Consider the following 16,586-nt stretch of genomic DNA (forward strand, 5'->3'; position numbering starts at 1 on the left):
ACGATTCTTGTTTTATATGCTACACTTACAAGCATGTCAACCGCTTGTCATCACCGAAAAAATGCAAAAAAACATGCGCTTTGCATGCCGTTACCTGTCCAACAGCGACGGCAGATGTGTGGCAAGCTCTAAGCTGTGCAGGCGCTCCGTGGCCGAGCAGCAGGAGGAGAGATGCCTTCCTTGGTGGCAGCTCCCTGCAGAGTGCGGAAGACCAGAGTGGCCGCGCCGCCGTTGTCAGTGGATGACATGCAATTGCCGAGCCAAGGAGAACACGTTGCTTTGCGATGTGCACCCGCCTCGTAGGATAAAACGCGAACAGTGGCCCTGTGGCGCAACGGATAACGCGTCTGACTACGGATCAGAAGATTCCAGGTTCGAATCCTGGCAGGGTCGGCATTTTGTTAGTTGCGGGCGCCTAGCTAGGCAGTGCATTCGAATGTCTCCACCTTCGTGGAGTGCAATGTTAATCCTGAGCATCTCGCAGCTGCATCTCGAGACGATCGCGGTAAATATCGCTTCGTGCAAGCGTCAGCGTAGCGTCAGTCGAGCAAAGTCGAGACAAGTCAAGGTGGGAGATGCTACACAGTTAATTAAACGGTACGCGACGCGGACAAACGCTTTTCCAAGTGTCCCATATCACGCACCGAAGAGCGCGCCTCTCTCCGCACAGCAGAGTGGCGCAGTGGAAGCGTGCTGGGCCCATAACCCAGAGGTCCGTGGATCGAAACCACGCTCTGCTAAACTTATTCTTTTTCTTGGGTGCTTCGAGCTCGATCATTAGTCTTGGGGTGCGCTGATTCAGCGTCGACAGCAAACCCTGTGAGTTGTGAAACGACGACGTCGTGTGCAGAATACGAGAAACGCTTCCTAAGGCGCAGACTTTCTTACGATTTTTTGGCAATTGCATTCCTTGATCACAACGGTAATGCTTTTTCGGGCCACACGTGCAACCTTCGCGATATAAAAATCGCATCTGCCCGGCGGGGAATCGAACCCCGGTCTCCCGCGTGACAGGCGGGGATACTAACCACTATACTACCGAGGAACACGCAGTCGTTGACTACAGTGCACGCACATTTATGGTCTCTCAGGTACGTGATACATCTCAAATCTAGCGTCCCGATGCTTCCATAGTCAGCTGCTACGAAATAAAAGTATGCCCCAGGTGAGGCTCGAACTCACAACCCCGGCATTGCTCACGGCTACTGCCTTATAAGTACCGTGCGCTAACCAATTGCGCCACTGGGGCTACAGCAGAGTGCTTACAGTTAGCGGTATTCACTTTGATGCCAACCTGTTGTGGCTACACACCCGTCATACGACCGTCACCTGCGGCCATACTACGACTTTAGCACCTGTCTACGAATGCTTCACACGATTCTTGTTTTATATGCTACACTTACAAGCATGTCAACCGCTTGTCATCACCGAAAAAATGCAAAAAAACATGCGCTTTGCATGCCGTTACCTGTCCAACAGCGACGGCAGATGTGTGGCAAGCTCTAAGCTGTGCAGGCGCTCCGTGGCCGAGCAGCAGGAGGAGAGATGCCTTCCTTGGTGGCAGCTCCCTGCAGAGTGCGGAAGACCAGAGTGGCCGCGCCGCCGTTGTCAGTGGATGACATGCAATTGCCGAGCCAAGGAGAACACGTTGCTTTGCGATGTGCACCCGCCTCGTAGGATAAAACGCGAACAGTGGCCCTGTGGCGCAACGGATAACGCGTCTGACTACGGATCAGAAGATTCCAGGTTCGAATCCTGGCAGGGTCGGCATTTTGTTAGTTGCGGGCGCCTAGCTAGGCAGTGCATTCGAATGTCTCCACCTTCGTGGAGTGCAATGTTAATCCTGAGCATCTCGCAGCTGCATCTCGAGACGATCGCGGTAAATATCGCTTCGTGCAAGCGTCAGCGTAGCGTCAGTCGAGCAAAGTCGAGACAAGTCAAGGTGGGAGATGCTACACAGTTAATTAAACGGTACGCGACGCGGACAAACGCTTTTCCAAGTGTCCCATATCACGCACCGAAGAGCGCGCCTCTCTCCGCACAGCAGAGTGGCGCAGTGGAAGCGTGCTGGGCCCATAACCCAGAGGTCCGTGGATCGAAACCACGCTCTGCTAAACTTATTCTTTTTCTTGGGTGCTTCGAGCTCGATCATTAGTCTTGGGGTGCGCTGATTCAGCGTCGACAGCAAACCCTGTGAGTTGTGAAACGACGACGTCGTGTGCAGAATACGAGAAACGCTTCCTAAGGCGCAGACTTTCTTACGATTTTTTGGCAATTGCATTCCTTGATCACAACGGTAATGCTTTTTCGGGCCACACGTGCAACCTTCGCGATATAAAAATCGCATCTGCCCGGCGGGGAATCGAACCCCGGTCTCCCGCGTGACAGGCGGGGATACTAACCACTATACTACCGAGGAACACGCAGTCGTTGACTACAGTGCACGCACATTTATGGTCTCTCAGGTACGTGATACATCTCAAATCTAGCGTCCCGATGCTTCCATAGTCAGCTGCTACGAAATAAAAGTATGCCCCAGGTGAGGCTCGAACTCACAACCCCGGCATTGCTCACGGCTACTGCCTTATAAGTACCGTGCGCTAACCAATTGCGCCACTGGGGCTACAGCAGAGTGCTTACAGTTAGCGGTATTCACTTTGATGCCAACCTGTTGTGGCTACACACCCGTCATACGACCGTCACCTGCGGCCATACTACGACTTTAGCACCTGTCTACGAATGCTTCACACGATTCTTGTTTTATATGCTACACTTACAAGCATGTCAACCGCTTGTCATCACCGAAAAAATGCAAAAAAACATGCGCTTTGCATGCCGTTACCTGTCCAACAGCGACGGCAGATGTGTGGCAAGCTCTAAGCTGTGCAGGCGCTCCGTGGCCGAGCAGCAGGAGGAGAGATGCCTTCCTTGGTGGCAGCTCCCTGCAGAGTGCGGAAGACCAGAGTGGCCGCGCCGCCGTTGTCAGTGGATGACATGCAATTGCCGAGCCAAGGAGAACACGTTGCTTTGCGATGTGCATCCGCCTCGTAGGATAAAACGCGAACAGTGGCCCTGTGGCGCAACGGATAACGCGTCTGACTACGGATCAGAAGATTCCAGGTTCGAATCCTGGCAGGGTCGGCATTTTGTTAGTTGCGGGCGCCTAGCTAGGCAGTGCATTCGAATGTCTCCACCTTCGTGGAGTGCAATGTTAATCCTGAGCATCTCGCAGCTGCATCTCGAGACGATCGCGGTAAATATCGCTTCGTGCAAGCGTCAGCGTAGCGTCAGTCGAGCAAAGTCGAGACAAGTCAAGGTGGGAGATGCTACACAGTTAATTAAACGGTACGCGACGCGGACAAACGCTTTTCCAAGTGTCCCATATCACGCACCGAAGAGCGCACCTCTCTCCGCACAGCAGAGTGGCGCAGTGGAAGCGTGCTGGGCCCATAACCCAGAGGTCCGTGGATCGAAACCACGCTCTGCTAAACTTATTCTTTTTCTTGGGTGCTTCGAGCTCGATCATTAATCTTGGGGTGCGCTGATTCAGCGTCGACAGCAAACCCTGTGAGTTGTGAAACGACGACGTCGTGTGCAGAATACGAGAAACACTTCCTAAGGCGCAGACTTTCTTACGATTTTTTGGCAATTGCATTCCTTGATCACAACGGTAATGCTTTTTCGGGCCACACGTGCAACCTTCGCGATATAAAAATCGCATCTGCCCGGCGGGGAATCGAACCCCGGTCTCCCGCGTGACAGGCGGGGATACTAACCACTATACTACCGAGGAACACGCAGTCGTTGACTACAGTGCACGCACATTTATGGTCTCTCAGGTACGTGATACATCTCAAATCTAGCGTCCCGATGCTTCCATAGTCAGCTGCTACGAAATAAAAGTATGCCCCAGGTGAGGCTCGAACTCACAACCCCGGCATTGCTCACGGCTATTGCCTTATAAGTACCGTGCGCTAACCAATTGCGCCACTGGGGCTACAGCAGAGTGCTTACAGTTAGCGGTATTCACTTTGATGCCAACCTGTTGTGGCTACACACCCGTCATACGACCGTCACCTGCGGCCATACTACGACTTTAGCACCTGTCTACGAATGCTTCACACGATTCTTGTTTTATATGCTACACTTACAAGCATGTCAACCGCTTGTCATCACCGAAAAAATGCAAAAAAACATGCGCTTTGCATGCCGTTACCTGTCCAACAGCGACGGCAGATGTGTGGCAAGCTCTAAGCTGTGCAGGCGCTCCGTGGCCGAGCAGCAGGAGGAGAGATGCCTTCCTTGGTGGCAGCTCCCTGCAGAGTGCGGAAGACCAGAGTGGCCGCGCCGCCGTTGTCAGTGGATGACATGCAATTGCCGAGCCAAGGAGAACACGTTGCTTTGCGATGTGCATCCGCCTCGTAGGATAAAACGCGAACAGTGGCCCTGTGGCGCAACGGATAACGCGTCTGACTACGGATCAGAAGATTCCAGGTTCGAATCCTGGCAGGGTCGGCATTTTGTTAGTTGCGGGCGCCTAGCTAGGCAGTGCATTCGAATGTCTCCACCTTCGTGGAGTGCAATGTTAATCCTGAGCATCTCGCAGCTGCATCTCGAGACGATCGCGGTAAATATCGCTTCGTGCAAGCGTCAGCGTAGCGTCAGTCGAGCAAAGTCGAGACAAGTCAAGGTGGGAGATGCTACACAGTTAATTAAACGGTACGCGACGCGGACAAACGCTTTTCCAAGTGTCCCATATCACGCACCGAAGAGCGCACCTCTCTCCGCACAGCAGAGTGGCGCAGTGGAAGCGTGCTGGGCCCATAACCCAGAGGTCCGTGGATCGAAACCACGCTCTGCTAAACTTATTCTTTTTCTTGGGTGCTTCGAGCTCGATCATTAATCTTGGGGTGCGCTGATTCAGCGTCGACAGCAAACCCTGTGAGTTGTGAAACGACGACGTCGTGTGCAGAATACGAGAAACACTTCCTAAGGCGCAGACTTTCTTACGATTTTTTGGCAATTGCATTCCTTGATCACAACGGTAATGCTTTTTCGGGCCACACGTGCAACCTTCGCGATATAAAAATCGCATCTGCCCGGCGGGGAATCGAACCCCGGTCTCCCGCGTGACAGGCGGGGATACTAACCACTATACTACCGAGGAACACGCAGTCGTTGACTACAGTGCACGCACATTTATGGTCTCTCAGGTACGTGATACATCTCAAATCTAGCGTCCCGATGCTTCCATAGTCAGCTGCTACGAAATAAAAGTATGCCCCAGGTGAGGCTCGAACTCACAACCCCGGCATTGCTCACGGCTATTGCCTTATAAGTACCGTGCGCTAACCAATTGCGCCACTGGGGCTACAGCAGAGTGCTTACAGTTAGCGGTATTCACTTTGATGCCAACCTGTTGTGGCTACACACCCGTCATACGACCGTCACCTGCGGCCATACTACGACTTTAGCACCTGTCTACGAATGCTTCACACGATTCTTGTTTTATATGCTACACTTACAAGCATGTCAACCGCTTGTCATCACCGAAAAAATGCAAAAAAACATGCGCTTTGCATGCCGTTACCTGTCCAACAGCGACGGCAGATGTGTGGCAAGCTCTAAGCTGTGCAGGCGCTCCGTGGCCGAGCAGCAGGAGGAGAGATGCCTTCCTTGGTGGCAGCTCCCTGCAGAGTGCGGAAGACCAGAGTGGCCGCGCCGCCGTTGTCAGTGGATGACATGCAATTGCCGAGCCAAGGAGAACACGTTGCTTTGCGATGTGCATCCGCCTCGTAGGATAAAACGCGAACAGTGGCCCTGTGGCGCAACGGATAACGCGTCTGACTACGGATCAGAAGATTCCAGGTTCGAATCCTGGCAGGGTCGGCATTTTGTTAGTTGCGGGCGCCTAGCTAGGCAGTGCATTCGAATGTCTCCACCTTCGTGGAGTGCAATGTTAATCCTGAGCATCTCGCAGCTGCATCTCGAGACGATCGCGGTAAATATCGCTTCGTGCAAGCGTCAGCGTAGCGTCAGTCGAGCAAAGTCGAGACAAGTCAAGGTGGGAGATGCTACACAGTTAATTAAACGGTACGCGACGCGGACAAACGCTTTTCCAAGTGTCCCATATCACGCACCGAAGAGCGCGCCTCTCTCCGCACAGCAGAGTGGCGCAGTGGAAGCGTGCTGGGCCCATAACCCAGAGGTCCGTGGATCGAAACCACGCTCTGCTAAACTTATTCTTTTTCTTGGGTGCTTCGAGCTCGATCATTAGTCTTGGGGTGCGCTGATTCAGCGTCGACAGCAAACCCTGTGAGTTGTGAAACGACGACGTCGTGTGCAGAATACGAGAAACGCTTCCTAAGGCGCAGACTTTCTTACGATTTTTTGGCAATTGCATTCCTTGATCACAACGGTAATGCTTTTTCGGGCCACACGTGCAACCTTCGCGATATAAAAATCGCATCTGCCCGGCGGGGAATCGAACCCCGGTCTCCCGCGTGACAGGCGGGGATACTAACCACTATACTACCGAGGAACACGCAGTCGTTGACTACAGTGCACGCACATTTATGGTCTCTCAGGTACGTGATACATCTCAAATCTAGCGTCCCGATGCTTCCATAGTCAGCTGCTACGAAATAAAAGTATGCCCCAGGTGAGGCTCGAACTCACAACCCCGGCATTGCTCACGGCTACTGCCTTATAAGTACCGTGCGCTAACCAATTGCGCCACTGGGGCTACAGCAGAGTGCTTACAGTTAGCGGTATTCACTTTGATGCCAACCTGTTGTGGCTACACACCCGTCATACGACCGTCACCTGCGGCCATACTACGACTTTAGCACCTGTCTACGAATGCTTCACACGATTCTTGTTTTATATGCTACACTTACAAGCATGTCAACCGCTTGTCATCACCGAAAAAATGCAAAAAAACATGCGCTTTGCATGCCGTTACCTGTCCAACAGCGACGGCAGATGTGTGGCAAGCTCTAAGCTGTGCAGGCGCTCCGTGGCCGAGCAGCAGGAGGAGAGATGCCTTCCTTGGTGGCAGCTCCCTGCAGAGTGCGGAAGACCAGAGTGGCCGCGCCGCCGTTGTCAGTGGATGACATGCAATTGCCGAGCCAAGGAGAACACGTTGCTTTGCGATGTGCATCCGCCTCGTAGGATAAAACGCGAACAGTGGCCCTGTGGCGCAACGGATAACGCGTCTGACTACGGATCAGAAGATTCCAGGTTCGAATCCTGGCAGGGTCGGCATTTTGTTAGTTGCGGGCGCCTAGCTAGGCAGTGCATTCGAATGTCTCCACCTTCGTGGAGTGCAATGTTAATCCTGAGCATCTCGCAGCTGCATCTCGAGACGATCGCGGTAAATATCGCTTCGTGCAAGCGTCAGCGTAGCGTCAGTCGAGCAAAGTCGAGACAAGTCAAGGTGGGAGATGCTACACAGTTAATTAAACGGTACGCGACGCGGACAAACGCTTTTCCAAGTGTCCCATATCACGCACCGAAGAGCGCACCTCTCTCCGCACAGCAGAGTGGCGCAGTGGAAGCGTGCTGGGCCCATAACCCAGAGGTCCGTGGATCGAAACCACGCTCTGCTAAACTTATTCTTTTTCTTGGGTGCTTCGAGCTCGATCATTAATCTTGGGGTGCGCTGATTCAGCGTCGACAGCAAACCCTGTGAGTTGTGAAACGACGACGTCGTGTGCAGAATACGAGAAACACTTCCTAAGGCGCAGACTTTCTTACGATTTTTTGGCAATTGCATTCCTTGATCACAACGGTAATGCTTTTTCGGGCCACACGTGCAACCTTCGCGATATAAAAATCGCATCTGCCCGGCGGGGAATCGAACCCCGGTCTCCCGCGTGACAGGCGGGGATACTAACCACTATACTACCGAGGAACACGCAGTCGTTGACTACAGTGCACGCACATTTATGGTCTCTCAGGTACGTGATACATCTCAAATCTAGCGTCCCGATGCTTCCATAGTCAGCTGCTACGAAATAAAAGTATGCCCCAGGTGAGGCTCGAACTCACAACCCCGGCATTGCTCACGGCTATTGCCTTATAAGTACCGTGCGCTAACCAATTGCGCCACTGGGGCTACAGCAGAGTGCTTACAGTTAGCGGTATTCACTTTGATGCCAACCTGTTGTGGCTACACACCCGTCATACGACCGTCACCTGCGGCCATACTACGACTTTAGCACCTGTCTACGAATGCTTCACACGATTCTTGTTTTATATGCTACACTTACAAGCATGTCAACCGCTTGTCATCACCGAAAAAATGCAAAAAAACATGCGCTTTGCATGCCGTTACCTGTCCAACAGCGACGGCAGATGTGTGGCAAGCTCTAAGCTGTGCAGGCGCTCCGTGGCCGAGCAGCAGGAGGAGAGATGCCTTCCTTGGTGGCAGCTCCCTGCAGAGTGCGGAAGACCAGAGTGGCCGCGCCGCCGTTGTCAGTGGATGACATGCAATTGCCGAGCCAAGGAGAACACGTTGCTTTGCGATGTGCATCCGCCTCGTAGGATAAAACGCGAACAGTGGCCCTGTGGCGCAACGGATAACGCGTCTGACTACGGATCAGAAGATTCCAGGTTCGAATCCTGGCAGGGTCGGCATTTTGTTAGTTGCGGGCGCCTAGCTAGGCAGTGCATTCGAATGTCTCCACCTTCGTGGAGTGCAATGTTAATCCTGAGCATCTCGCAGCTGCATCTCGAGACGATCGCGGTAAATATCGCTTCGTGCAAGCGTCAGCGTAGCGTCAGTCGAGCAAAGTCGAGACAAGTCAAGGTGGGAGATGCTACACAGTTAATTAAACGGTACGCGACGCGGACAAACGCTTTTCCAAGTGTCCCATATCACGCACCGAAGAGCGCACCTCTCTCCGCACAGCAGAGTGGCGCAGTGGAAGCGTGCTGGGCCCATAACCCAGAGGTCCGTGGATCGAAACCACGCTCTGCTAAACTTATTCTTTTTCTTGGGTGCTTCGAGCTCGATCATTAATCTTGGGGTGCGCTGATTCAGCGTCGACAGCAAACCCTGTGAGTTGTGAAACGACGACGTCGTGTGCAGAATACGAGAAACACTTCCTAAGGCGCAGACTTTCTTACGATTTTTTGGCAATTGCATTCCTTGATCACAACGGTAATGCTTTTTCGGGCCACACGTGCAACCTTCGCGATATAAAAATCGCATCTGCCCGGCGGGGAATCGAACCCCGGTCTCCCGCGTGACAGGCGGGGATACTAACCACTATACTACCGAGGAACACGCAGTCGTTGACTACAGTGCACGCACATTTATGGTCTCTCAGGTACGTGATACATCTCAAATCTAGCGTCCCGATGCTTCCATAGTCAGCTGCTACGAAATAAAAGTATGCCCCAGGTGAGGCTCGAACTCACAACCCCGGCATTGCTCACGGCTATTGCCTTATAAGTACCGTGCGCTAACCAATTGCGCCACTGGGGCTACAGCAGAGTGCTTACAGTTAGCGGTATTCACTTTGATGCCAACCTGTTGTGGCTACACACCCGTCATACGACCGTCACCTGCGGCCATACTACGACTTTAGCACCTGTCTACGAATGCTTCACACGATTCTTGTTTTATATGCTACACTTACAAGCATGTCAACCGCTTGTCATCACCGAAAAAATGCAAAAAAACATGCGCTTTGCATGCCGTTACCTGTCCAACAGCGACGGCAGATGTGTGGCAAGCTCTAAGCTGTGCAGGCGCTCCGTGGCCGAGCAGCAGGAGGAGAGATGCCTTCCTTGGTGGCAGCTCCCTGCAGAGTGCGGAAGACCAGAGTGGCCGCGCCGCCGTTGTCAGTGGATGACATGCAATTGCCGAGCCAAGGAGAACACGTTGCTTTGCGATGTGCATCCGCCTCGTAGGATAAAACGCGAACAGTGGCCCTGTGGCGCAACGGATAACGCGTCTGACTACGGATCAGAAGATTCCAGGTTCGAATCCTGGCAGGGTCGGCATTTTGTTAGTTGCGGGCGCCTAGCTAGGCAGTGCATTCGAATGTCTCCACCTTCGTGGAGTGCAATGTTAATCCTGAGCATCTCGCAGCTGCATCTCGAGACGATCGCGGTAAATATCGCTTCGTGCAAGCGTCAGCGTAGCGTCAGTCGAGCAAAGTCGAGACAAGTCAAGGTGGGAGATGCTACACAGTTAATTAAACGGTACGCGACGCGGACAAACGCTTTTCCAAGTGTCCCATATCACGCACCGAAGAGCGCACCTCTCTCCGCACAGCAGAGTGGCGCAGTGGAAGCGTGCTGGGCCCATAACCCAGAGGTCCGTGGATCGAAACCACGCTCTGCTAAACTTATTCTTTTTCTTGGGTGCTTCGAGCTCGATCATTAATCTTGGGGTGCGCTGATTCAGCGTCGACAGCAAACCCTGTGAGTTGTGAAACGACGACGTCGTGTGCAGAATACGAGAAACACTTCCTAAGGCGCAGACTTTCTTACGATTTTTTGGCAATTGCATTCCTTGATCACAACGGTAATGCTTTTTCGGGCCACACGTGCAACCTTCGCGATATAAAAATCGCATCTGCCCGGCGGGGAATCGAACCCCGGTCTCCCGCGTGACAGGCGGGGATACTAACCACTATACTACCGAGGAACACGCAGTCGTTGACTACAGTGCACGCACATTTATGGTCTCTCAGGTACGTGATACATCTCAAATCTAGCGTCCCGATGCTTCCATAGTCAGCTGCTACGAAATAAAAGTATGCCCCAGGTGAGGCTCGAACTCACAACCCCGGCATTGCTCACGGCTATTGCCTTATAAGTACCGTGCGCTAACCAATTGCGCCACTGGGGCTACAGCAGAGTGCTTACAGTTAGCGGTATTCACTTTGATGCCAACCTGTTGTGGCTACACACCCGTCATACGACCGTCACCTGCGGCCATACTACGACTTTAGCACCTGTCTACGAATGCTTCACACGATTCTTGTTTTATATGCTACACTTACAAGCATGTCAACCGCTTGTCATCACCGAAAAAATGCAAAAAAACATGCGCTTTGCATGCCGTTACCTGTCCAACAGCGACGGCAGATGTGTGGCAAGCTCTAAGCTGTGCAGGCGCTCCGTGGCCGAGCAGCAGGAGGAGAGATGCCTTCCTTGGTGGCAGCTCCCTGCAGAGTGCGGAAGACCAGAGTGGCCGCGCCGCCGTTGTCAGTGGATGACATGCAATTGCCGAGCCAAGGAGAACACGTTGCTTTGCGATGTGCATCCGCCTCGTAGGATAAAACGCGAACAGTGGCCCTGTGGCGCAACGGATAACGCGTCTGACTACGGATCAGAAGATTCCAGGTTCGAATCCTGGCAGGGTCGGCATTTTGTTAGTTGCGGGCGCCTAGCTAGGCAGTGCATTCGAATGTCTCCACCTTCGTGGAGTGCAATGTTAATCCTGAGCATCTCGCAGCTGCATCTCGAGACGATCGCGGTAAATATCGCTTCGTGCAAGCGTCAGCGTAGCGTCAGTCGAGCAAAGTCGAGACAAGTCAAGGTGGGAGATGCTACACAGTTAATTAAACGGTACGCGACGCGGACAAACGCTTTTCCAAGTGTCCCATATCACGCACCGAAGAGCGCACCTCTCTCCGCACAGCAGAGTGGCGCAGTGGAAGCGTGCTGGGCCCATAACCCAGAGGTCCGTGGATCGAAACCACGCTCTGCTAAACTTATTCTTTTTCTTGGGTGCTTCGAGCTCGATCATTAATCTTGGGGTGCGCTGATTCAGCGTCGACAGCAAACCCTGTGAGTTGTGAAACGACGACGTCGTGTGCAGAATACGAGAAACACTTCCTAAGGCGCAGACTTTCTTACGATTTTTTGGCAATTGCATTCCTTGATCACAACGGTAATGCTTTTTCGGGCCACACGTGCAACCTTCGCGATATAAAAATCGCATCTGCCCGGCGGGGAATCGAACCCCGGTCTCCCGCGTGACAGGCGGGGATACTAACCACTATACTACCGAGGAACACGCAGTCGTTGACTACAGTGCACGCACATTTATGGTCTCTCAGGTACGTGATACATCTCAAATCTAGCGTCCCGATGCTTCCATAGTCAGCTGCTACGAAATAAAAGTATGCCCCAGGTGAGGCTCGAACTCACAACCCCGGCATTGCTCACGGCTACTGCCTTATAAGTACCGTGCGCTAACCAATTGCGCCACTGGGGCTACAGCAGAGTGCTTACAGTTAGCGGTATTCACTTTGATGCCAACCTGTTGTGGCTACACACCCGTCATACGACCGTCACCTGCGGCCATACTACGACTTTAGCACCTGTCTACGAATGCTTCACACGATTCTTGTTTTATATGCTACACTTACAAGCATGTCAACCGCTTGTCATCACCGAAAAAATGCAAAAAAACATGCGCTTTGCATGCCGTTACCTGTCCAACAGCGACGGCAGATGTGTGGCAAGCTCTAAGCTGTGCAGGCGCTCCGTGGCCGAGCAGCAGGAGGAGAGATGCCTTCCTTGGTGGCAGCTCCCTGCAGAGTGCGGAAGACCAGAGTGGCCGCGCCGCCGTTGTCAGTGGATGACATGCAATTGCCGAGCCAAGGAGAACACGTTGCTTTGCGATGTGCACCCGCCTCGTAGGATAAAACGCGAACAGTGGCCCTGTGGCGCAACGGATAACGCGTCTGACTACGGATCAGAAGATTCCAGGTTCGAATCCTGGCAGGGTCGGCATTTTGTTAGTTGCGGGCGCCTAGCTAGGCAGTGCATTCGAATGTCTCCACCTTCGTGGAGTGCAATGTTAATCCTGAGCATCTCGCAGCTGCATCTCGAGACGATCGCGGTAAATATCGCTTCGTGCAAGCGTCAGCGTAGCGTCAGTCGAGCAAAGTCGAGACAAGTCAAGGTGGGAGATGCTACACAGTTAATTAAACGGTACGCGACGCGGACAAACGCTTTTCCAAGTGTCCCATATCACGCACCGAAGAGCGCGCCTCTCTCCGCACAGCAGAGTGGCGCAGTGGAAGCGTGCTGGGCCCATAACCCAGAGGTCCGTGGATCGAAACCACGCTCTGCTAAACTTATTCTTTTTCTTGGGTGCTTCGAGCTCGATCATTAATCTTGGGGTGCGCTGATTCAGCGTCGACAGCAAACCCTGTGAGTTGTGAAACGACGACGTCGTGTGCAGAATACGAGAAACACTTCCTAAGGCGCAGACTTTCTTACGATTTTTTGGCAATTGCATTCCTTGATCACAACGGTAATGCTTTTTCGGGCCACACGTGCAACCTTCGCGATATAAAAATCGCATCTGCCCGGCGGGGAATCGAACCCCGGTCTCCCGCGTGACAGGCGGGGATACTAACCACTATACTACCGAGGAACACGCAGTCGTTGACTACAGTGCACGCACATTTATGGTCTCTCAGGTACGTGATACATCTCAAATCTAGCGTCCCGATGCTTCCATAGTCAGCTGCTACGAAATAAAAGTATGCCCCAGGTGAGGCTCGAACTCACAACCCCGGCATTGCTCACGGCTATTGCCTTATAAGTACCGTGCGCTAACCAATTGCGCCACTGGGGCTACAGCAGAGTGCTTACAGTTAGCGGTATTCACTTTGATGCCAACCTGTTGTGGCTACACACCCGTCATACGACCGTCACCTGCGGCCATACTACGACTTTAGCACCTGTCTACGAATGCTTCACACGATTCTTGTTTTATATGCTACACTTACAAGCATGTCAACCGCTTGTCATCACCGAAAAAATGCAAAAAAACATGCGCTTTGCATGCCGTTACCTGTCCAACAGCGACGGCAGATGTGTGGCAAGCTCTAAGCTGTGCAGGCGCTCCGTGGCCGAGCAGCAGGAGGAGAGATGCCTTCCTTGGTGGCAGCTCCCTGCAGAGTGCGGAAGACCAGAGTGGCCGCGCCGCCGTTGTCAGTGGATGACATGCAATTGCCGAGCCAAGGAGAACACGTTGCTTTGCGATGTGCATCCGCCTCGTAGGATAAAACGCGAACAGTGGCCCTGTGGCGCAACGGATAACGCGTCTGACTACGGATCAGAAGATTCCAGGTTCGAATCCTGGCAGGGTCGGCATTTTGTTAGTTGCGGGCGCCTAGCTAGGCAGTGCATTCGAATGTCTCCACCTTCGTGGAGTGCAATGTTAATCCTGAGCATCTCGCAGCTGCATCTCGAGACGATCGCGGTAAATATCGCTTCGTGCAAGCGTCAGCGTAGCGTCAGTCGAGCAAAGTCGAGACAAGTCAAGGTGGGAGATGCTACACAGTTAATTAAACGGTACGCGACGCGGACAAACGCTTTTCCAAGTGTCCCATATCACGCACCGAAGAGCGCACCTCTCTCCGCACAGCAGAGTGGCGCAGTGGAAGCGTGCTGGGCCCATAACCCAGAGGTCCGTGGATCGAAACCACGCTCTGCTAAACTTATTCTTTTTCTTGGGTGCTTCGAGCTCGATCATTAATCTTGGGGTGCGCTGATTCAGCGTCGACAGCAAACCCTGTGAGTTGTGAAACGACGACGTCGTGTGCAGAATACGAGAAACACTTCCTAAGGCGCAGACTTTCTTACGATTTTTTGGCAATTGCATTCCTTGATCACAACGGTAATGCTTTTTCGGGCCACACGTGCAACCTTCGCGATATAAAAATCGCATCTGCCCGGCGGGGAATCGAACCCCGGTCTCCCGCGTGACAGGCGGGGATACTAACCACTATACTACCGAGGAACACGCAGTCGTTGACTACAGTGCACGCACATTTATGGTCTCTCAGGTACGTGATACATCTCAAATCTAGCGTCCCGATGCTTCCATAGTCAGCTGCTACGAAATAAAAGTATGCCCCAGGTGAGGCTCGAACTCACAACCCCGGCATTGCTCACGGCTACTGCCTTATAAGTACCGTGCGCTAACCAATTGCGCCACTGGGGCTACAGCAGAGTGCTTACAGTTAGCGGTATTCACTTTGATGCCAACCTGTTGTGGCTACACACCCGTCATACGACCGTCACCTGCGGCCATACTACGACTTTAGCACCTGTCTACGAATGCTTCACACGATTCTTGTTTTATATGCTACACTTACAAGCATGTCAACCGCTTGTCATCACCGAAAAAATGCAAAAAAACATGCGCTTTGCATGCCGTTACCTGTCCAACAGCGACGGCAGATGTGTGGCAAGCTCTAAGCTGTGCAGGCGCTCCGTGGCCGAGCAGCAGGAGGAGAGATGCCTTCCTTGGTGGCAGCTCCCTGCAGAGTGCGGAAGACCAGAGTGGCCGCGCCGCCGTTGTCAGTGGATGACATGCAATTGCCGAGCCAAGGAGAACACGTTGCTTTGCGATGTGCACCCGCCTCGTAGGATAAAACGCGAACAGTGGCCCTGTGGCGCAACGGATAACGCGTCTGACTACGGATCAGAAGATTCCAGGTTCGAATCCTGGCAGGGTCGGCATTTTGTTAGTTGCGGGCGCCTAGCTAGGCAGTGCATTCGAATGTCTCCACCTTCGTGGAGTGCAATGTTAATCCTGAGCATCTCGCAGCTGCATCTCGAGACGATCGCGGTAAATATCGCTTCGTGCAAGCGTCAGCGTAGCGTCAGTCGAGCAAAGTCGAGACAAGTCAAGGTGGGAGATGCTACACAGTTAATTAAACGGTACGCGACGCGGACAAACGCTTTTCCAAGTGTCCCATATCACGCACCGAAGAGCGCGCCTCTCTCCGCACAGCAGAGTGGCGCAGTGGAAGCGTGCTGGGCCCATAACCCAGAGGTCCGTGGATCGAAACCACGCTCTGCTAAACTTATTCTTTTTCTTGGGTGCTTCGAGCTCGATCATTAATCTTGGGGTGCGCTGATTCAGCGTCGACAGCAAACCCTGTGAGTTGTGAAACGACGACGTCGTGTGCAGAATACGAGAAACACTTCCTAAGGCGCAGACTTTCTTACGATTTTTTGGCAATTGCATTCCTTGATCACAACGGTAATGCTTTTTCGGGCCACACGTGCAACCTTCGCGATATAAAAATCGCATCTGCCCGGCGGGGAATCGAACCCCGGTCTCCCGCGTGACAGGCGGGGATACTAACCACTATACTACCGAGGAACACGCAGTCGTTGACTACAGTGCACGCACATTTATGGTCTCTCAGGTACGTGATACATCTCAAATCTAGCGTCCCGATGCTTCCATAGTCAGCTGCTACGAAATAAAAGTATGCCCCAGGTGAGGCTCGAACTCACAACCCCGGCATTGCTCACGGCTATTGCCTTATAAGTACCGTGCGCTAACCAATTGCGCCACTGGGGCTACAGCAGAGTGCTTACAGTTAGCGGTATTCACTTTGATGCCAACCTGTTGTGGCTACACACCCGTCATACGACCGTCACCTGCGGCCATACTACGACTTTAGCACCTGTCTACGAATGCTTCACACGATTCTTGTTTTATATGCTACACTTACAAGCATGTCAACCGCTTGTCATCACCGAAAAAATGCAAAAAAACATGCGCTTTGCATGCCGTTACCTGT

The 16,586-nt window shown here is 52.8% G+C and overlaps 46 non-coding genes across 46 annotated transcripts; 22 read left to right on the forward strand and 24 right to left on the reverse strand.

Moving 5' to 3' along the window:
- Positions 1-320: 320 nt before the first annotated feature.
- Trnar-acg lies at positions 321-393 on the forward strand. The gene has a single exon. It is a non-coding gene; the product is annotated as a tRNA-Arg (tRNA).
- Positions 394-973: 580 nt separating this feature from the next.
- Trnad-guc lies at positions 974-1,045 on the reverse strand. Its single transcript has one exon. It is a non-coding gene; the product is annotated as a tRNA-Asp (tRNA).
- A 112-nt stretch (positions 1,046-1,157) lies between these two features.
- Trnai-uau lies at positions 1,158-1,249 on the reverse strand. The gene is given in 2 exon segments: positions 1,158-1,193; positions 1,212-1,249. It is a non-coding gene; the product is annotated as a tRNA-Ile (tRNA).
- Positions 1,250-1,694: 445 nt separating this feature from the next.
- Positions 1,695-1,767, forward strand: Trnar-acg. The gene has a single exon. It is a non-coding gene; the product is annotated as a tRNA-Arg (tRNA).
- Positions 1,768-2,347: 580 nt separating this feature from the next.
- Trnad-guc lies at positions 2,348-2,419 on the reverse strand. The gene has a single exon. It is a non-coding gene; the product is annotated as a tRNA-Asp (tRNA).
- A 112-nt stretch (positions 2,420-2,531) lies between these two features.
- Trnai-uau lies at positions 2,532-2,623 on the reverse strand. The gene is given in 2 exon segments: positions 2,532-2,567; positions 2,586-2,623. It is a non-coding gene; the product is annotated as a tRNA-Ile (tRNA).
- A 445-nt stretch (positions 2,624-3,068) lies between these two features.
- Positions 3,069-3,141, forward strand: Trnar-acg. Its single transcript has one exon. It is a non-coding gene; the product is annotated as a tRNA-Arg (tRNA).
- A 275-nt stretch (positions 3,142-3,416) lies between these two features.
- Trnam-cau lies at positions 3,417-3,488 on the forward strand. Its single transcript has one exon. It is a non-coding gene; the product is annotated as a tRNA-Met (tRNA).
- A 233-nt stretch (positions 3,489-3,721) lies between these two features.
- On the reverse strand, positions 3,722-3,793 carry Trnad-guc. The gene has a single exon. It is a non-coding gene; the product is annotated as a tRNA-Asp (tRNA).
- Positions 3,794-3,905: 112 nt separating this feature from the next.
- Trnai-uau lies at positions 3,906-3,997 on the reverse strand. The gene is given in 2 exon segments: positions 3,906-3,941; positions 3,960-3,997. It is a non-coding gene; the product is annotated as a tRNA-Ile (tRNA).
- Positions 3,998-4,442: 445 nt separating this feature from the next.
- Positions 4,443-4,515, forward strand: Trnar-acg. The gene has a single exon. It is a non-coding gene; the product is annotated as a tRNA-Arg (tRNA).
- Positions 4,516-4,790: 275 nt separating this feature from the next.
- On the forward strand, positions 4,791-4,862 carry Trnam-cau. The gene has a single exon. It is a non-coding gene; the product is annotated as a tRNA-Met (tRNA).
- Positions 4,863-5,095: 233 nt separating this feature from the next.
- On the reverse strand, positions 5,096-5,167 carry Trnad-guc. The gene has a single exon. It is a non-coding gene; the product is annotated as a tRNA-Asp (tRNA).
- A 112-nt stretch (positions 5,168-5,279) lies between these two features.
- Trnai-uau lies at positions 5,280-5,371 on the reverse strand. The gene is given in 2 exon segments: positions 5,280-5,315; positions 5,334-5,371. It is a non-coding gene; the product is annotated as a tRNA-Ile (tRNA).
- Positions 5,372-5,816: 445 nt separating this feature from the next.
- On the forward strand, positions 5,817-5,889 carry Trnar-acg. Its single transcript has one exon. It is a non-coding gene; the product is annotated as a tRNA-Arg (tRNA).
- A 275-nt stretch (positions 5,890-6,164) lies between these two features.
- Trnam-cau lies at positions 6,165-6,236 on the forward strand. The gene has a single exon. It is a non-coding gene; the product is annotated as a tRNA-Met (tRNA).
- Positions 6,237-6,469: 233 nt separating this feature from the next.
- On the reverse strand, positions 6,470-6,541 carry Trnad-guc. Its single transcript has one exon. It is a non-coding gene; the product is annotated as a tRNA-Asp (tRNA).
- A 112-nt stretch (positions 6,542-6,653) lies between these two features.
- On the reverse strand, positions 6,654-6,745 carry Trnai-uau. The gene is given in 2 exon segments: positions 6,654-6,689; positions 6,708-6,745. It is a non-coding gene; the product is annotated as a tRNA-Ile (tRNA).
- Positions 6,746-7,190: 445 nt separating this feature from the next.
- Trnar-acg lies at positions 7,191-7,263 on the forward strand. The gene has a single exon. It is a non-coding gene; the product is annotated as a tRNA-Arg (tRNA).
- A 275-nt stretch (positions 7,264-7,538) lies between these two features.
- Trnam-cau lies at positions 7,539-7,610 on the forward strand. Its single transcript has one exon. It is a non-coding gene; the product is annotated as a tRNA-Met (tRNA).
- A 233-nt stretch (positions 7,611-7,843) lies between these two features.
- On the reverse strand, positions 7,844-7,915 carry Trnad-guc. The gene has a single exon. It is a non-coding gene; the product is annotated as a tRNA-Asp (tRNA).
- A 112-nt stretch (positions 7,916-8,027) lies between these two features.
- On the reverse strand, positions 8,028-8,119 carry Trnai-uau. The gene is given in 2 exon segments: positions 8,028-8,063; positions 8,082-8,119. It is a non-coding gene; the product is annotated as a tRNA-Ile (tRNA).
- Positions 8,120-8,564: 445 nt separating this feature from the next.
- Positions 8,565-8,637, forward strand: Trnar-acg. Its single transcript has one exon. It is a non-coding gene; the product is annotated as a tRNA-Arg (tRNA).
- A 275-nt stretch (positions 8,638-8,912) lies between these two features.
- On the forward strand, positions 8,913-8,984 carry Trnam-cau. The gene has a single exon. It is a non-coding gene; the product is annotated as a tRNA-Met (tRNA).
- A 233-nt stretch (positions 8,985-9,217) lies between these two features.
- On the reverse strand, positions 9,218-9,289 carry Trnad-guc. Its single transcript has one exon. It is a non-coding gene; the product is annotated as a tRNA-Asp (tRNA).
- Positions 9,290-9,401: 112 nt separating this feature from the next.
- Trnai-uau lies at positions 9,402-9,493 on the reverse strand. Its single transcript is given in 2 exon segments — positions 9,402-9,437; positions 9,456-9,493. It is a non-coding gene; the product is annotated as a tRNA-Ile (tRNA).
- A 445-nt stretch (positions 9,494-9,938) lies between these two features.
- Positions 9,939-10,011, forward strand: Trnar-acg. Its single transcript has one exon. It is a non-coding gene; the product is annotated as a tRNA-Arg (tRNA).
- A 275-nt stretch (positions 10,012-10,286) lies between these two features.
- Positions 10,287-10,358, forward strand: Trnam-cau. The gene has a single exon. It is a non-coding gene; the product is annotated as a tRNA-Met (tRNA).
- Positions 10,359-10,591: 233 nt separating this feature from the next.
- Positions 10,592-10,663, reverse strand: Trnad-guc. The gene has a single exon. It is a non-coding gene; the product is annotated as a tRNA-Asp (tRNA).
- A 112-nt stretch (positions 10,664-10,775) lies between these two features.
- Trnai-uau lies at positions 10,776-10,867 on the reverse strand. Its single transcript is given in 2 exon segments — positions 10,776-10,811; positions 10,830-10,867. It is a non-coding gene; the product is annotated as a tRNA-Ile (tRNA).
- A 445-nt stretch (positions 10,868-11,312) lies between these two features.
- Positions 11,313-11,385, forward strand: Trnar-acg. The gene has a single exon. It is a non-coding gene; the product is annotated as a tRNA-Arg (tRNA).
- A 275-nt stretch (positions 11,386-11,660) lies between these two features.
- Positions 11,661-11,732, forward strand: Trnam-cau. Its single transcript has one exon. It is a non-coding gene; the product is annotated as a tRNA-Met (tRNA).
- A 233-nt stretch (positions 11,733-11,965) lies between these two features.
- On the reverse strand, positions 11,966-12,037 carry Trnad-guc. Its single transcript has one exon. It is a non-coding gene; the product is annotated as a tRNA-Asp (tRNA).
- A 112-nt stretch (positions 12,038-12,149) lies between these two features.
- On the reverse strand, positions 12,150-12,241 carry Trnai-uau. Its single transcript is given in 2 exon segments — positions 12,150-12,185; positions 12,204-12,241. It is a non-coding gene; the product is annotated as a tRNA-Ile (tRNA).
- Positions 12,242-12,686: 445 nt separating this feature from the next.
- Positions 12,687-12,759, forward strand: Trnar-acg. The gene has a single exon. It is a non-coding gene; the product is annotated as a tRNA-Arg (tRNA).
- Positions 12,760-13,034: 275 nt separating this feature from the next.
- On the forward strand, positions 13,035-13,106 carry Trnam-cau. Its single transcript has one exon. It is a non-coding gene; the product is annotated as a tRNA-Met (tRNA).
- Positions 13,107-13,339: 233 nt separating this feature from the next.
- Positions 13,340-13,411, reverse strand: Trnad-guc. The gene has a single exon. It is a non-coding gene; the product is annotated as a tRNA-Asp (tRNA).
- Positions 13,412-13,523: 112 nt separating this feature from the next.
- Positions 13,524-13,615, reverse strand: Trnai-uau. Its single transcript is given in 2 exon segments — positions 13,524-13,559; positions 13,578-13,615. It is a non-coding gene; the product is annotated as a tRNA-Ile (tRNA).
- A 445-nt stretch (positions 13,616-14,060) lies between these two features.
- Positions 14,061-14,133, forward strand: Trnar-acg. The gene has a single exon. It is a non-coding gene; the product is annotated as a tRNA-Arg (tRNA).
- Positions 14,134-14,408: 275 nt separating this feature from the next.
- Trnam-cau lies at positions 14,409-14,480 on the forward strand. The gene has a single exon. It is a non-coding gene; the product is annotated as a tRNA-Met (tRNA).
- Positions 14,481-14,713: 233 nt separating this feature from the next.
- Positions 14,714-14,785, reverse strand: Trnad-guc. Its single transcript has one exon. It is a non-coding gene; the product is annotated as a tRNA-Asp (tRNA).
- Positions 14,786-14,897: 112 nt separating this feature from the next.
- Positions 14,898-14,989, reverse strand: Trnai-uau. The gene is given in 2 exon segments: positions 14,898-14,933; positions 14,952-14,989. It is a non-coding gene; the product is annotated as a tRNA-Ile (tRNA).
- Positions 14,990-15,434: 445 nt separating this feature from the next.
- On the forward strand, positions 15,435-15,507 carry Trnar-acg. The gene has a single exon. It is a non-coding gene; the product is annotated as a tRNA-Arg (tRNA).
- A 275-nt stretch (positions 15,508-15,782) lies between these two features.
- On the forward strand, positions 15,783-15,854 carry Trnam-cau. The gene has a single exon. It is a non-coding gene; the product is annotated as a tRNA-Met (tRNA).
- A 233-nt stretch (positions 15,855-16,087) lies between these two features.
- Trnad-guc lies at positions 16,088-16,159 on the reverse strand. The gene has a single exon. It is a non-coding gene; the product is annotated as a tRNA-Asp (tRNA).
- Positions 16,160-16,271: 112 nt separating this feature from the next.
- Positions 16,272-16,363, reverse strand: Trnai-uau. The gene is given in 2 exon segments: positions 16,272-16,307; positions 16,326-16,363. It is a non-coding gene; the product is annotated as a tRNA-Ile (tRNA).
- Between the last annotated feature and the right edge of the window lie 223 nt (positions 16,364-16,586).

Source organism: Schistocerca americana, chromosome 8 (assembly GCF_021461395.2).
Source record: "Schistocerca americana isolate TAMUIC-IGC-003095 chromosome 8, iqSchAmer2.1, whole genome shotgun sequence".
In the NCBI taxonomy this organism is placed as follows: Eukaryota; Metazoa; Arthropoda; class Insecta; order Orthoptera; family Acrididae; genus Schistocerca; species Schistocerca americana.